Source organism: Acomys minous (assembly GCF_964271855.1).
Source record: "Acomys minous genome assembly, chromosome: 19".
NCBI lineage: Eukaryota > Metazoa > Chordata > Mammalia > Rodentia > Muridae > Acomys > Acomys minous.
In genome coordinates, this window is record NC_140499.1 from 20,639,022 (window position 1) to 20,657,164 (window position 18,143).

Here is an 18,143-nt window from a genome sequence, read left to right on the forward strand (position 1 = left end):
AGGCTGAGTTGCCTCAGCTACTCTCTTTGTCTTCATTGTTATCTGGTCTTTTGCTCTGAAAATACACAAAAATTGAAAGGTAATAATGTATATACATTTTTGCATCATGAGGACCAGGTAGCCAATAAGTGTCATTTGTCATGTGAAGACATTCATGCCTCAGCTAGTAGGAAGTCTTCCTTCAAATCTAATCCTTATAAATGTTGGTAGCCATATTTTTTTCATTCCCTGTAGATACATAAGCATAACCATGTCCTCATTTAAAAACTCTTGTAGGTATCCATTCTGCTGTCAACAGATCCTTATAATATAGTGGTCGATCTAACTCCACAGTTCTTTCTGTAACCCATTGTCTCTCAGCTGTTGTTCCTTTTTCACTAACATTAAGAAAATTTAGACTTAACAAAGCATTAATTAGGCTGTCTCTGGGAGGTCTTTACTCTCACTTTTTGTTTAATAAGCATCTTGTAAAAAGTATGATTAGCTCTTTCTATAACTCTTATCCTGTAGGATTGTGTGGCATGTCAAAATGTGCCTTATTTTATTATATGCAAAGTATTGCTTCATCGTACTGGTTACATATATAGGACCATTATCAGTCTTAGTTTGTGCAAATATCCCCGTAATTGCCATTGTTTCCAATAAATGTGTAATTACACAGTCAGCCTTTGCTGAACTTAAAGCAGTTGCCCATTGAAACACTGAACATGTATCTATGATACGGTGTACATACCTTTGTTTTTCAAATACTGCAAAATGAAACATATCCATCTGTCCAATTTCATTTATTTTGGTACCCCTAGGGTTACTCCTAGCACGTAATGGAGTTTGGCTATACAGAGAACACATGTGACCCTTACTATTATTATTTCTTTGGCTTGTTCCCAAGTGATAGTATTTATTTTCTTTAAACCTTTGCTGTTAGCATCATGTTTTCATGAAAATTTGAGACTTCTAACACATTCTGTATTAGTTATTGATCATTTTCCTCATTTCCCTGTGCCAAAGGCCCTGGCAAACCTGTATGAGACCAAATATGAGTAATATATAATGGATAGTTTCTACTTTGATGGCCTGTTGTAAGTACGTAAATAACAAAGTTAACTTTGAGTTATCAAGAATAAATTCATGGAAAAAACTTTCTGCATATTGAGAGTCAGTATTTATATTAAAAGATTTAGGAAATCTAATAAGACCATAAGTATTGCATACAATTCTGATTTTTGAACTGAAGTATATGGGCTTTGGATCACTTTAGTTATTTTTTCTGATTTATAGCCTGTCATTCAGGTCTTGTTTGCATCAGTATAGAATGTAGGTACCTCAGGAATTGGTGTCCCTTTAAAATACCTGGAAGAATCCAATAAGTTCTTTTTATAAATTATAATTGTATAATTGTATTTGTTTTTAGGATATTTGTTATTAACTTATCACAAGTAGTTATTACAAGCTGTTTGCTTGTAAGAGCACTACAATTAAGGCTGGGTCTGTTCCTGACATTGATGTAGTCTTATTCTACCTTTTATAATTATTTCATAAACCTTTTCTGTGTATTCCTTCAATTTTTTATTTTGTTTATGTGCAAAAAAATTCATTTCATAATACTGTCTTCCCCTTGTATAGTGAGCCCAGTAGGAGAATGAGTTGAAGGCAAGATAGCCAAGATATAATCAAGTTTAGAATCAGTTTGACTCATATATGCATCTGGCAGTCTTTGTTCTACCAGAGTAATGCTTCTTCTGCTTCAGCTGCTAAACATCTTGGACTGTTTAAATATGACTCTCCTTGTGATGTTTGAAACAAATTTCTTAAATCATAATCCAATTGTAGGCCTCAGCAAGTTAATATCTCTTATTAATTTTTGAAAATCATTAAGAGTTTGCAACTGATCTCTATGTATCTATACCTTTATTGGATGATTTTTTTTTGATTACTTATTTTATAACCCATATAACTAATAGAATCTCCTCTCTGTTTTTTTTTCCTGAAGCAATCTGTAACCCCCAGCATGGCAGAATTCTTCATGTTTCCTTAAAGTTTTTTTTTAAAGTATCTTTGTCAAAATCAACCAAAAACGTCACCCATGTAATGACAAATAATAGATTAAGAACATTGCCTATGAATTATTTTAGCAGTTGTTGCACAAAATATTGACATAAAGTTGGACAGTTAACATTCCCTGTAGAAGCACCCTACACAGTATCTCTCTATTGGACCACATTTTTGAAAAGTAGATACTGAGAAAGCAAACTTTTCTCTATCCTGCTCATGTAAGGGAATTGTGAAAAAGCAATCTTTTAAATCAATTACTATTATAGGCTATGACCTAGGTAACAAAGAAGGTAAAGGGATTCCTGACTGTAAAGGATCCATTGGTTGAATTACTCTATTCAATGTCTTAAATATGCTAGTATCCTCCATTTTCCTGGTTTCTTTTTGACAACAAATACAGGTGCATTCTATGGGCTGGTAGACTCTTCTATATGTTGAGCCTCCAGCTACTCTTGTACCAGTCCTCAAAGGTCTGCAATTTTCCCTTAGTTAAGGGCCATTGCTTTAGCCACACAGGTTTGTTTCACAACCATTTTAGAGGCAGGGCTGCTGGTATTTCAGCAGTGGCCCCTTGTATACATTTGGAGTTGTCTGGGATTACAAAGTCACCATTAGTTTTCCCATAGTTGTATAGCATATGCCTTTGGTGTCCGGTGGTTGAACAATGGACGTAGCTTATGATTGTTCTTGATTACATATCAATACCTTACTCAGGAGCATCCCCCATTTCACTCCTAGTTGTATCACTGGCTGTCTCTGAGATTGCAGAAATATTAATTTGAGTACCCCATTGTTGTAAAAGATCCCTCCCCTATACATTTATGGGTATGTCAGCCAAATAAGGCCTCAGCTTCTCTGTTTGACCTTCTGATCCCACGCATTTAATCCATTAGACTCTTAGTCTTGTTTGTGATAATTTGCCAATTCCTATAAACTATGTATAAACCTTCTAAGTGGCCATTGTGTATTACAAGACTTTTGGGAGAGTATACTAACATCAGCTTCTGTATCTACAAACCCCTTGGTGCACAGCCAACTCTGCACTCATTTCCAAAATGAGAGAATCGAGTGACACTTCCAATTTTTGTATTTCATCCACTTTTTTTCTCAAACCCCTTCATATTCATTCATAAGTTTTCTATGCTTTATTATTATTCATTCATTCTTCCAATCTTTTTAAAAATAGAATACAGGAAGAAAACAAAGCAAAACCAAAAAATTCTATCTGAGAATAACCAAGACAAAACCAACTGGCAGCCACTGCCATTTTTGTTGACATCATAAAACAGCATTTTCATTCCTTTGTAACTTGCCATGCCTGTACAGCATTACAAACCAAGTTTCCCATTATGTCTGTTCAATTTAAATTGGGTTTTTACCAACCACATTGGTCACCACCTGTTGATCGTAACTTTTAAACTCTATTTTATTTGGAGTATTTTCTGCCTCCACCTCCCTACCTCCCTTCTCCATTCTTATCCTTTCTGACACCCCAACACTAGGTATGAGAGAAAGGTTAATGGAGAGAGGGAATATAGACCTCTTTACTTCTCCTAGCTGTTTATGGTCAATTAAAGTCTCGCTGTCTCTGTCTTTTCTCTGTCTGTCTGTCCTTCTTCTTCTTCTTCTTCTTCTTCTTCTTCTTCTTCTTCTTCTTCTTCTTCTTCTTCTTCTTCTTTTCTTCTTCTTCTTTTCCCTCTCTCTCTCTCTCTCTCTCTCTCTCTCTCTCTCTCTCTCTCTCTCTCTCTGAGCTCTCATATTTAGACCCCTCATAGACCTCAGGATTAAACTAACTGCAGGTGGAAAAGACCTTGCCCTGCACGAGGTAACTATCAGCTGTGAACAAACTAAAGCCCAAACTAAAATTCCACACTTGGGATTAAAACAAAAATACATTTATATAACACGATTTACTTTTTAAAGAAACCACATGTTTCATTACATGTCTGTCTACTGATGAATTGATATATATACACACATTCACATTCACTCAATCACACTGGAGAAAGAGAAATGGTATACCATTCACACATAAGAACAAAATTATGTTTTTATAATGAAAATGGATCGGTTTATGGATTGTGTTAAGTAAGTCAGTTTCTGAAACATAAGTAGCTCATATTTTTTTCATGTATGAAAGTTAAAGTAAATAAAACACCTGAACATAGAGCAGGAATCTATTAGAGACGTGGAAGAAGGTTTGAGGAGAGGGACGGGCTGGGGGAGAAGATGGAGTGAGGAATAAAAATGTCTACAGTTGTATACATGGATGAATCTGCCAAAGTAAAATCCACTGTTCTGTGTAAGTGTAATTAATATATACAAATGAAAAGTTTCTGATCTAAAGTTCTCAATTTTTGTGCTGTGTTTTAAAGCTTGACTTCTAGTAGATCTGTGAACTTCTCCATCATACTTAGTTTTCAACATCATCTCAGAGGCCATCAGGTTCACATAAAGTAGTTTATCACTTAAAGAGATACGTTTTGCCAACTCAACAGTATTCTCTCTCTCTCTCTCTCTCTCTCTCTCTCTCTTTCTCTCTCTCTCTCTCTCTCTCTCTCTCTGTCTCTCTCTCTCTCTTTCTTTCTCAAGACCGGGAGGCCAGAAGAGGCCTTTGTAACTTCCCAGAGCTGAAGGTACAGGCTGCCTAATGATGTTGGTTTTGAGAATTAAACTTGAGTTCTCTTCAAGAACAATAGGTGCTTTTAACCAACTTTCCATCTTTCCAGCCCCTTCACTATTCTTTAATAACATAAGACTTTTTTTTAGAGGCTGAATAATTATGTGGTTCTGTGTCTCCTGCTGCCACTGCCAGAAGGGCTGATAGATGCCTCTAGCACCGTGTACTGTTCTGTCCATGTGAAGATCCAAGCTGTAAGCTTCCAGGTGGAAATGGATGAAGCACAGAGTCCCAGCTTCTGAGTCCTTCTGTAATGGCTGGAAAGGGTAAAACAAGGTCCATGCAAAAAGACTTTGGGGATATGGAAAAGGGTTTCTTTCTTTCTTTTTAAACTTTAATTTAAAAAATTTTATATATACATTTATGTTATTACACATATATACAATAGATTTAGCTATAGCAAGAAGAACCATGACACAATTAGGAATTATATAAATGTTACATTTTTAGTGTTTTGGCTATTTGTATTTGACAGCCTTGAGGAAGACATCTTTCCTATCTTAGTGCATCTAAATTTCTGAATGTAAATCTATCTCCATCATGTATTGTCATTATCAGTCAACTTAGAACACCTATCTAGACCTAAAACCATCTTAACCCCTAAGCAATTAAGCCTCCTTGTAAAATTAAGCTACCTGGTCTTCAACTCCCTCAGAGACTTGAGAAGAAATAAACTTGATTATATGAGTATGCCGGGAGTGCAGGTTGGTAGCTTTCTAAATGAAAAGATGATAGAGACAGTTTTTTTTTTCCTGAATAGTCACCCAAAATTCTCTGTAACGTTGGAATATCTTCTTCAGTCTTCTGGCCCAATATATCTGACAGACGTATTTGTGATGCAGGGGCTATTAAGGACTTGCTTACCCTGTCTTGGCAGAGTTTGCCCGTCGACTCTGACTGCATCCAAGCTTGCCCCTTTTTTAGGCAGAATTCTTTGTGTGATAGAAATGAGAATCTTTTGCCCAGTGGCTGGTTTGCCACATTTGAAGTCATCTCATCTTCTTTGAGATAGGCTCAGTGCTGCTAGGAGTTAACCTATCTCGTTGTCAATGAATCTTTAAAGTAATAAAAACATTTTTAAATGCCATATTCTGCATGTCTCTGGGGTTTTTGAAGACCTTATCTTTCTTTAGAGTCATCTGGTTGTTTCTGATGTTAGCAGGCATAGGGATTCCTCCAATGAGGTACCCTACAGTCCTTTTTGAGATGGCAGCACTCTGTCTGTCTATCTGCTGTGTTACAGATGGTTCTCTGTGCCTCTTTAGGTAAGGCCAGTGGAGAGAGATTAGAACTCGAAGCTTCTCAGGAAACAGCAGGGAATGTGGGGTGTGGCCTGCACAAGTCTCTGGTCTGTGACCTAGTGGTTCTAGCCAATAGACTGTAGGTGGGTGGGGTGAGATCAGGGCCAGAAGCTGCTATCAGATTGTAGGTTATGAGTAATGTGGCCCAAGCTGCTCTCCGCTCAGTGGGCTTGCCTTGTGTCTTAGGGTATCTGAGTGGTATGCTTCAGGCGGGTGTGCATATACAGACCAAGGCCTGAAGTTGCTTGTAGGATGGCAGCTAATGTGGACTGTGGCCAGAGCCTGGATCCAGCTCTGCCAGCCACAAGGTGTGTTCCTAGCTAGTAGGCAGTTGGGGTTATTGTAAGAGATCGGGTCTCCAAGCTGCTCATTAGTTCCACAGGCCCTCTTTGGATGGCAGAAGTATATTTATCTGCGCTGTGACCCAGCCAGTCTAAGCCAGAAAGCAGCTGGGGTTCTGAGATAGCTCAAAGGTACTTGGGTGCCCCACACTCTTTTCTTGGGAGGCAGCTAATGTAGATTGTGTCCTTTGCCAGGACTCAGCTCTGCCTGTTCCCTTCCTATCTGGGATCTGGCAAGCAGTGGATGGGGGTGTGGGGAGCGGGGTGGAATGAGAGCCCAGAGCTGCAAGTATGTCTCAGTGTTTTTTCTGTCTGGGATCCCACAAGCAGTAGCCTGCAGTGAGAGCCCGAAGCTGCAGGGATTTCCCACAGTCCTTCCCAAGATGGCGGCTAATGTGGGCTATACCCAGGGATATTTCCATGGGTTGGTTGGGTGGCCAGGGGTTGGACCCACCCGTGCCCCACACAGTTTAGATCCCTCTCACCTAAGAATCAGCAGCACGCGTGTTTTGTAATTCTCAGTTTGGTCTTTAGGTCGCTGTGCAGTCCTGTATTTCCTGCTAATCAGATGCAGTATGTGATAGGTGCTACCATCTTGGAAATTACGGAAAAGAGTTTTTCTACCGTGTAATGGTTAGCTTATTTAATGACATTGCCAGTAACAGATGACAGCGGAAACTTAAAAGTTCTGAAGCCAAGGCAGTGGTGATAGTACAATGTTACAGACCTTTGGTTAAACCACTCCCTTAATAGCACTGGGCAGCTGCTCTATAGGGCCAACAGTTCTGCAGATGAACACTGACCTTGTAGCAGCTAGGAGAGCCCCAGCAGTGACTGAGACAGTATCTGACTACAACTCAAGCCTGAGGGTCCTACAATGAATTCTTCAGGGAGAAGAGGAGCCCTTCATGCCTCAAAATAAATGATGAGTCTCAGATGATCTTTGATGAACTAGATAGTGTGTTTATTTTGTGAACAGGGAGATTGTAAACCTTGGGCAGTGGGGAGGGGTTTTGGAGGTGAATGTGTTTCATTGGTTAGGGCTAGGATGCTGGTGATGCTCTATTTACATTGGGAAAGTTAACAGGTGACAGCTTACCTGTAACCACCTGGAGGCTGTGTCAAGTACTCCGGTGGCAGGAAGACAGAAGACAGAAACAAGGAGGGAGCTTTGTCCTATGCTTTTCATCTCAGGATGAGATTTTAAGTGTCAAGTCTGAGATTTCCAGAGTTTGAACATGCTCCATCTCCATCCATGCCACTTTCTCTGGAGGCATTTTCCAAGGACCCCCACAGAATGATATTTACACACCCGCAAAACAACCTCATATTTCTCCAGCTTCTTTTGCAGATAAAAATGACCATGGAATGGTTTGTGTCAATGAAATGCAAATAGTCATGTGCTGCATAGCAGTATTTTCTTCAATAGCACACTGCTAGTGCTGATCTCATAAAGTTCTAATTGAGCTGAAATGTGTTATTTTCTAGTGATAGCATAGCCATTATATTATTATGACAGAATGTATTACATGTTTGTTGTGATGTTAGTATTAAATTTTTAAAAAAGTACTGTAATGCCAGTTGTATCTAAGTATAACAACAATGTGGTTGTGTACAGAACAAAATGCTTGACAGTGATTAAAAATGACCACATGGCTTCTTTGTGCATTTAGCACACTGTACATTTATTATTATTTTGGAATATATTCCTTTGTATTAATTTTTTATAGTAAAATCATATGCTTTGTTATGCTAGCAACGGTCTTAAGCAGCTTACTTTTAGGGCATTTTTATAGCATTAATAGGTCACATCAAGTAACAATATCTAGGTTTACATAGTGTACACTGTGAACGTGCATTGAGACAAAAATCAAATATGGATGTGTGTCTGAGAAAATGCAACATGAGGCTGTTATTTGGCCTCAGGTTGGGCTTCAAACAAGTTATTTCAATCTGAGAATATCCATCAGTGGTAGAGTGTATAGCTAGTGTGTGCAAGACCCACATTTCAATCCCCAACATGATGAAAAGAAAAATGGTGAAAGACAAAAGCTTCTGTGAAAGCTAACTCTGTACTTTTTATCCTTTGCACATTGACTGCTTGCCTGTGAACAGTATATGTGACACTATAGAGACAATCCAGGCAGAGTTTAGTCCGGAGAAAGGAAACACAGTAGTACTATATATCATAGCTGGACTGCCTACCATCAGATAAGAGAGAAAAATGGCCTAATTTGTTCACAAAACTAAAAAGAATAAATGCTTCTATTATATTTAGTCAAATGAAATTCCTAATTTCCAGTTAGATAGAAAATATAAGTTGAGTTTTCTTCCTAAAGTCTCCTACTGTCTCATTTAATATCTCTCTCATTTAACGTAATATGAAAAGTTTTATCCAGTTCAATGAAGGCATGAAATAGGAATAAAAGAGAAGTGTTATAAGGAAATGAATTGATATATTTTCTTTTTTTATTAATTTATTCATATTACATAAAATCTGGTGCCCCATATTTGAATTGATATATTTTCAAATGCATTATTTACATTTAAAATTATTATAATTTAAGAACTAGGGATTTAGCTCAGCAGCCGGGTACTTATCTATCATTTTAGAAGCTCTGAGTTTAATCTTCAGCACTATAGTAACATATAATATATAATACATAATAAAATAAGATGAGTGGCTAGAGGGGTGGTTCATAGTTAAGAACACTGGTAGTGGACCCAAGTTTAGTTCCCAGCACCCACATAGTGGCTCAAGACATCTATACCTTCAATTCCAGGGAATCTGACAACTTCTTCTCGCCTCTTAGGGTACCAGGTACACATATGGTGTATATATATATATATGTAATCAAAACATTTGTTTTTGTTTTTTGAGACAGGGTTTCTCTGTGTAGCCTTGGCTGTCCTGGACTCACTTTGTAGACCAGGCTGGTCTTGAACTCACAGCGATCCGCCTGCCTCTGCCTCCCAAGTGCTGGCATTAAAGGCCTGCGCCACCATGCCCGGTTTGTAATAAAAACATTTATACAAAATATTAATAAAAGAAAAAATAGTATAGTTTATAGAAAATTTTAAAGTATTTACAGATTTCTAGAAATGAAAATAAATTTAACCAATTTGAGCAATACATGATCAATATATGAGTATATAGTCTATTTCTGTCTATTATAGACAGTTAAAAGTTCAAAACTAATTATCATAGAATAAAAGCATGAAAAAAAATATTCTGTGGAATCTCAGAAATCTCTAAAATTTTTGTTTTGTATGTCATAGGAAGAAAGGGGAATGACAAATGGAATAAAATGTAATAGCATTACAAAATAATTAAAACTGACTTAGATAATTCTGAAAAAGAGCAGAGTTGGAGGTTTATACCATCTGATTTCAACACTTTACTGAACTTTAGTCATGAACACAGGATAACATTAGTAAGTTTATATAAATATATATATATATACACTCACCTAGTTGAAGGAAAGGATATTTCAATAAACAGTATACTGTGAATACATGAGGAAAACAAACTTGGACTCCTGCTTAAACATCATATTCAAGAATTAATGGAAATGTGGCTGTTGAGATAAAATATTATAACATCTTTATAGACAAGAATAGACATTTTTCTCAAAACATTACACAAAAGTCACAACAATAAAATAAACTGGATTTCATCAAAATTAAAAACTGATGGAGCAGGGAAGTTTCTCAATAGGTAAAAGTGTTTGGTGCACAAGCCTGCTGATGTAACTTCAATGCCCAGATCACATAGTAATGTTCAAGGGTGAGAAGAGACTAGAGAGATGGTTCCACGGTTGAGTAGTTGCTGCTTCTGCAGAACACCCATGTTTAGCTCTGAGAGCTCATGTTGGGCTGTTCACAACTGCTTTTGACTCCTGGGGAATCTGAGAATTTGCCTCTGCAAGCACTTGTGTTTAAAAATAAAAACTGGATGCAGTGGCATGCATCTGTCATCCTAACATTTCTGTCTGTGAGGTAGAGGCATAGACAGGAAGATAGGCCAGAACCATGTGGGCCAGCCACACCTCCTACTCATTTCAAGCAGTGCCATTTTGTAAGCATTTAAATATATGAACTTTGGGGGCGGGTGGGTCTTAGTCAAACTACCACAGTCATTATTTCAAAAAATGTGACCTAAAACTACAAAATATTATGAAACAAAGGTAAAACAGTGGCTAAAGTTTTTAAAATTTAGCGATTAAGCTAAAGCATCATCACTGTGCATTACTGGTTATTAGCTTAGTATTCCTAGTATACAACATATTTTACCTGGAACCGGTTCACAACTTAGGTAACAAGGGGCAGCAAGAGTCTAGGATTTATTGCAGTGTGGTCCCTCACGGTTCAGGAATGCTGCCTGAAGCTGATGTTGCATGTGCTTTCTTTTTTTAGTGCTTCTCACTCTGGGCTTTGTATTCTAGGTATGAATCACTGGAGTGAAATCTTTCTGACCCTTGTTTAGGATGAACAGAGGCCTGACTAGGGCCTGAGCTACTTTACATATTTTTTCCTATCAGTATGTTGCTTCTCAGGAACAATCTAGGTATGCCTGAGAAACATATATGAAGAAAAGAAAGACTATTAAGTTTGATAAGGCCATCATGCAATTGGTTGAGTCATTTCATTATTTGCTATATATTAGAGAAAAATTAATGTTTATAGAACTTTTATTCATAACATTACAGAGTTGTAAACAATCAATTTTCCATCCACAAAAGAATGCAGAAGATTAGGGTAATGGATGTGTCAGCTTCCTTACTGTGGCAAAATGAAAGATAACCTAAGAACGGAAAGGTTTAATTTGGCTCAGTTTCAGAGAATTCAGTCCAAGATCATTGGATGCTATTGCCTTGGAGCCTGGGCGGTATCAGCATATCACGATCAGAGTATGTAATGAAGGAAACATCTTAGTATAGGAAGCTGAGAGAGGTGGAGTCAGGTTCTCAATATTCCTTAAAGCCTTAAAGCTGAGGGAGGGGTGTTTCCAGTGACTTTACTCCTTTCCACTGGTCTCCACCTCCCAAGATTTGGTAACAATCCTTCAGTCAACACATAGGCTTTTTGGGGAAATTTAAAGTCTAAATGTTTTGTTTGTTTAACTCTCGTTACTTCCATGATTACTAGAATTTAAAATAATTTTATTTATTATAATTAATTCAGATTACATCCCAATTGTTATCCACTTGGTCTTATCTTCTAATTCCCACCTTCTTTCAGTCTTCTGCCCTATTCCCCTCCCCTAGACCTCTGACAGGGCACCCCTTCTCCCCCATTGCCTGACCTCAGCCTATCAGGTCTCTTCAGGATAGCCTCTATCCCTTTTTTCTGTGTGTCCACTAGGCTGCCCCATCAAGGGCCAGAGATCAAATCACAGGCACCAGAGTTCATGTCAGAGGCAGTCCCTGCTCTCCTCCCACATGCGAAAGTGGAGAATGAGCTGTCCATTGATTACATCTGAACAGGGAGAATAGAGTCTCTGCTTGTAATGTCCTTGATTGGTGTATCAGTTTGTGTAGCATGCTTCTCCCCCATGTCCAGATGCACTAGGATTGATGGTCTCCTTGTGGAGCTCCTGACCCCTCTGGTTCCTTCCATACTCCACACAACTCTTAGCACTTATCCCAGAATCTGGCTTCAAGTCCCAGTATCTGTCCTAATCCTCCACTGGGTGAAGTCTCTCAGAAGACATCTATGTTGGGGTGATATCCACTTGTAAGTGAGTATATATCATGTGTGTCTTTCTGGATCTGGGTTACCTCACTTAGGATGATCTTTTCTAGTTCCACCCATTTCACTGTGCATTTCAAGATTTCTTTGTTTTTGATAGCTGAATAGTATTCCATTGTGTAAATCTACTACAGTTTCTTTATCCATCCTTTGGTTGAGGGACATCTAAGTTGTTTCCAGATTCTGGCTATTATAAATAAAGCTGCTATGAACATAGTTGAGCAAATGTCCTTGTTGTATGGTAGAGCATATTTTGAATATATGCTCAGGAGTGGTATAGCTGGGTCTTGAGGAAGCACTATTATCAATTTTCTGAGAAAGCTCCAGACTGGATTCCAAAGTCTTGGTACAACTTTGCACTCCCACTAGCAATGGAGGAGTGTTCCCCTGTCTCAATAAATGAATACATCCACTAGTCCCCACCTCCTAAGATTTGGTAACAACCATTCATTCAACACATAGGCCTTTGGGGGAATTTAAAGTCTAAATGTCAATATAATAATGCTTTTTTAAAAGCATCTTAGATGAAACTCAAAAACGTAGATTGAGCAAAGTAAACCAGAAATATCCAGGCTTACTCTGTGTCCCACCCTGTGTGTGTGTGTGTGTGTGTGTGTGTGTGTGTGTGTGTGTGTGTGTGTGTAACATGTACCCAAGAGGTCACAAGAAGGCATAAGATCTCCTAGAGTTGGAGTTACAGGTGATTGTGAGTCACCCATGGGTGCTAGGAACACAACCCGAACAGCAGAGACTGCTGCAGCTACTGCAGCCTGGGTTCCCTGGGAGCTCACCTGAGCGTGGTCCCATGGTCCTGCAGTGGGAGGGCATGGACAATCCACACAACAGGATTTCCTTCTTTCTGGGAAACACCAGCACTGTGTTTTGGAGCTCTCAGTATGGTCCTTTGGTGGCTGTGCAGTCACTGCTGTTCTGCAGATCAGACACAGTATGCGATAGACGCCATCTTGGATGATCTTGGCTTGGGTATTTCTAATACATTGCACTAAATCTTTCCTCCCAATCAGGCCGCTCTCGGGGGTGAACATTTCTGTGTAGCTCTGGAACACAATCATCCTCCTCAGAATTCACTGAGGATCTCATTTTCGAACCCCGCAGACCTGTGCCCGCCTGTCACTTGAGTTTTTTATCTTAGCCACTCTGATGGGTGTAAGATGGAATCTTAGAGCTGTTCTGATTTGCATTTCTCTGATTACTAGGATGTTGAGCATTTCTTTAAGTGCTTCTCAGCCATTTCTCTGTTGGGAATTCTCTGTTTAGTTCTGTACCCCATTTTAAAATTGGATTATTGGGCTTGTTGGTATTTAATTTCTTGAGTTCTTTATATATTTTGGATATTATCCCTCTGTCATATGTAGGGTTGGTGAATAAAGATCTTTTCCCATTTTGTGGGCTGTCATTTTGTTCTGTTGACAGTGTCTTTTGCCTTATAGAAGCTTTTCAGTTTCATGAGGTGCCATTTATGAATTGTTGATCTTAAAACCCAGATTTTGAGGCTACCAAGAAGAGACTTGATACCCTATGAGCATATAAATGGGGAGGAAGTCTCCCTCAGGCACAGTCATAGGGGAGGGGAGTAAGGGGAAAATGGGAGGGAGGGAAGAATGGGAGAATACAAGGGATGGGATAATCATTGAGATGTAACGAGAATAAATTAATAAAAAAACCCAGATTTTGTCAGAACTCATGTAGCACTGTTATCTTGGAGCTTCATACTTGCTTGAAGGTCTTAGGGAAGGAATGACTTATTTCTCACAATTGAAGAACAGCTTAAGGTGTTTTAGGAATTTTTCAGATTGAGATGAATATGAAGCCTAGCTGGTTATTTGAGTCCTTAACTCTTCTTGTCTCCTTTCTAAGGATGCAGTTAGCTTGATAGTGCCAATACAGTGCAATAAATTGCTCTTGAGGGTTATTCAGACCAAGGGACTCACTAATTAGATTGTGACAAAAGGCCAGAAAATTTACATCGCTGTGGTGACAGTGAATTTACACTGATTTTATCCTATGCAGGGAGACATCAGGCCTTCTTTGTCTTCATCATATTATATACACCCAAGGCAATCAGAGGAAGCCACCTCATTTGGTCCTTGGCAGTCAATTGTGTATTTTCAGTAAGTACCTAGATTATGTGATAGCTAGAAGACTGACTGAAAAGAGAATTGTGGGAATCAAACCTACCCCTGCCATTTCCTTAGTTATACCAATAGCCTATTATTTCTCTCTTAGAGTTCAATAATAATGACTTATGAAATTCTAAAATTTCTCATTTATTATAACTAATTAAAATGGAGAGAAGTCAGCTTAACCAATATCCTTTATAAAGACAGTAATTGAACCTATTTTCAACCACAGGACTGTCACTGAAGCAGTATTTTGCTCAGCACATATGTCTTACTTATTTATTTGTTTGTTTATTTATCTTGTGTATGTATAACTATGTGAGGATGCATATATGCCATGATAAATATGGAGATGGGAGTATATGTACTATGAGCCTCCAGATAGTTTTTGTTTCCACCTCCCATTTCCACATAGATGGATATAATCACGTTTGTCTTTTTATATGGGTTCTGTAGACTGAGCCCAGGTCATCAGGCTTATGATTTTGCATACTGAGGAATCTCTCTCCCCACAGATGCACTTTATATTCAAAGAATCATAGTATATGTGGACTAAGTTTTAAAGACTGATGTCTCATAAGTAACAGTCATCTTTTTTCATCATAAATAATCCATAAAGCAACCAATATATCCTGTTGAAAGCAACCTATCAGCAACAGCTTTCCTTTGGCAGATGTTAGTTTCTTTGCCAAGGGATTTGTCACAATCTGATTCATAAACATGTTTTGAGTGGTTTTCCCCTTAGGACAACCACACATGAAAGACGAAAATGGATTACCATTCTGTTGTATTTGTCAGCTTTCTGTTACTATATTACTATGACAAAATATATGACATAATCAACTTAGAAGAAGGAAAGGGTTTTTGTTGTTGTTGTTTTTGGAGTTTCAAGACTATAGTTATTACTCAATTTCATTTGCATTGGACTTGTGGCAACATAGTGCTGTAAATATTTCTTCATGTGTGTCTAGTATGTCACTGTCTCAGTTTCTTCACTCATTATACTTTAAGAATGGGATTCCTCAAGACTCCATCCTCAAACTTTTACTTTCTGAATGTTAACTGACTTGGTTACCACAGGCAATATTGTGATTGAAAATAGATTGCATATACAAGTGATTCCTAGTTATGTATCTTAATCTTCCTCATCTGTGCCATGACATCAAACCTTTCAATATTGCCTCTAGGTTATCAAATGAGCAATACATATTTACATATCCCAAACCCTTAACTCCAATAACTTGCCCACTCCAAGTTTTCTCAGTTTAGTAAATGCTAAGTTTTCTTATAGCTCAGAACAAAAATTTCTTACTCCACCTAATCCATCCCATTGACAACCTAGCAGCTATACTTTTGAAAACTATTCAGAAACTCTCCACTTCACACCACCCTTACATTAATAACCCCAGCACAAGCCACTCTCCCCCTCCCCGGATTGTTGCCTGAACTGCAGGAATCTGAATTGAGTTCCCTTCTTCTCCCTTGCCCAGAACCCTCCTCGAGGGATATTCTCTACTCAGAAGCCAGAATCTGCTTTATAATTTATTTTTTCAATGTATTTATCTTCTTGACGACACTGTTTCTCTGATTGACCTGGAACTTGCTATGTAAAACAAGCTGACCTTAAAATGACAGTATTTCTCCTGCCTCTGCCTCCCAAATGTTGAAATTACATGTTTCTATTATAATATCTTACATTAGAATCCACTTTTAAAAATCAATATACTGGAAGTAAAATTACATAAATAAAATTTACCCAGTTTAGTGTACACTTTGATTACTCGAAAAATATTTATTATGTTTGTTCTAAGTCGATATTGGCTCTTAACCATCAACATTGAGAGACACTAATCTATCTCCTTTACTTATTGTTTTGCATTTTCATAAATGTTTTGTCATTAAAACTATCCACTCCTACTCCACTTATGTGTCTGGAAGTCACCCCCTGGTATAATGCATTTGATGCTTACCCACATTGTTACTTCCCATAGTGATTTGTTCCTCTTTGTTTTTCAGTAGTAATCAGTTGTCTATACATGACACTGTTTATGGACTGATTGAGTCACCATTTGAGGAACATTTGGGTTGCTTCTGGTTTATGGCTGTTTTGCATAAAGCTACCAATCACATTTGTATGGTCTTTTTGTGAACATCAGTTTCTCTTTGGTGAATCTAGGCACAAGAATGGGGCATGGCCCACCTCCGTACGAGATCCTGTATTTTCTTAAACCTCTGTTGGTAGTTTTTGGTCAGAAAACTCTCCATACAACCTGCCTTTCAGCAAGCTGTTCATTTACATGCTTCTGAGTCCTTAATCTTATTTACACACACACACACACACACACACACACACAGCAGGGCAAGGGGAGATAGAGATTGAATTTTGGAAACTTGGATCTTCTTTTCTTGCTCTTACAACACAGAAGTCAAGACCTTCAGAACGATGCACATAGTCTAGTTATGTTATGATTAGTGAAAAATGGAAAATACCTTTATCATCATTTCCTCTCACAAAGTAGAAAAAATGTGAATTAAAGTCCCAGTAAAGCACTTGGCTTAAACGTGATAAAGTGAAAGACTGAAAGACATTCCTTTAGAATATGACTTCATCCTCCTCAACACTTGGTGTCTGCTGCCAGTATGTAAACTCCTTCTAAAAGTTTAGTCAATTTTTCTCTCTGCTTGTCTTTCTTGCTCTATTTTATAATTCTGAGCTTTATCTTATCCAGTCAGTCATCTCCCAGTGAAGTGAAGCTCCCAAGAGACAGGAATTATGCCCAAATTACATTTCCTCACATAGTATAAGATGGATCTTATGCAATCAGAAGGTCTTGGAAATAATTTTTGAGTAAATATAAATAATTTAATTAATATATTTCTACAATTTTAACTTATAATAAATATATAAGTATTGAATACTAAAGACCAGAAACTTGCTGTACTGAAATTACTTCCTAAACTTATGCAGAAATAAGTGTTTCCTCTTTACTAATGATTCTTTATTTATTTTTAGAGCATAATGAATCTCAAATAAGTAAGAATTGTTTATATTCACTATAAATTAACTTCTGAGTTAGGCTTTGTGATATTGGCCTTACCGTGTTGTTCTGACTATATTTATTACACGTCTCTCATGTTATCAATAAATGAATACATCCAAGAACAGTAAATATTATTAATTGTAAACTTTGAGTAAACTATGAAACAGTACTGTAACCTTGGTAAGAGATATAAAATCAAAGATCTTTGAAAATGAAAGTAGTCCTGACCTTAGCTTTTGTTATAGTGTGCTGCAGAGGCCATGAAGGCTATGCTTTTGTCATTTTTCAATCCTGCCAGGAAGAAACTATTCTTTAAGAACAATTATAATTCTGTTTTTCTGCAGGTTCTTCTGACCTTTCTATTTTTCATCCCATGTTTATAATAAAATTGGTGCAATAAATGTCTTATCTGACAGAGAAATGGAATATGTTAGCTATTAGAGTGACTACTTACAATTATTGGAGTTTTACATAAATGTAAGTTTATTTAAAATTATTTTAAATGATTGCTAAATTTAGGTAATTTTTCCAGGCATACCTGCATAAACTTCTAAAGTAACTTTACTTCACAAGGCAAGAAGATAGTATCAAGAAGGTAGCAGATGGCTCTTGAGCACTGACTGCTAGAATCTCTGTGGAAAAACCCGGGTAGCTGGAAAGCAGCTATGCTCCAAGCTTTGTCTTACCCTATCATCCTCTTTTCCTTCTTCTCATTTCCTTCCTTCCCCTGCCCTCTTTTTAAAAAAGATTTTTACCAAAGATCATGAGTTGGCCTTGTGCTGGGGTAGTGGTAGAGGTAGAGTTCCACCTCCCTCAGCCTCTAGAGTGCTGGAGTT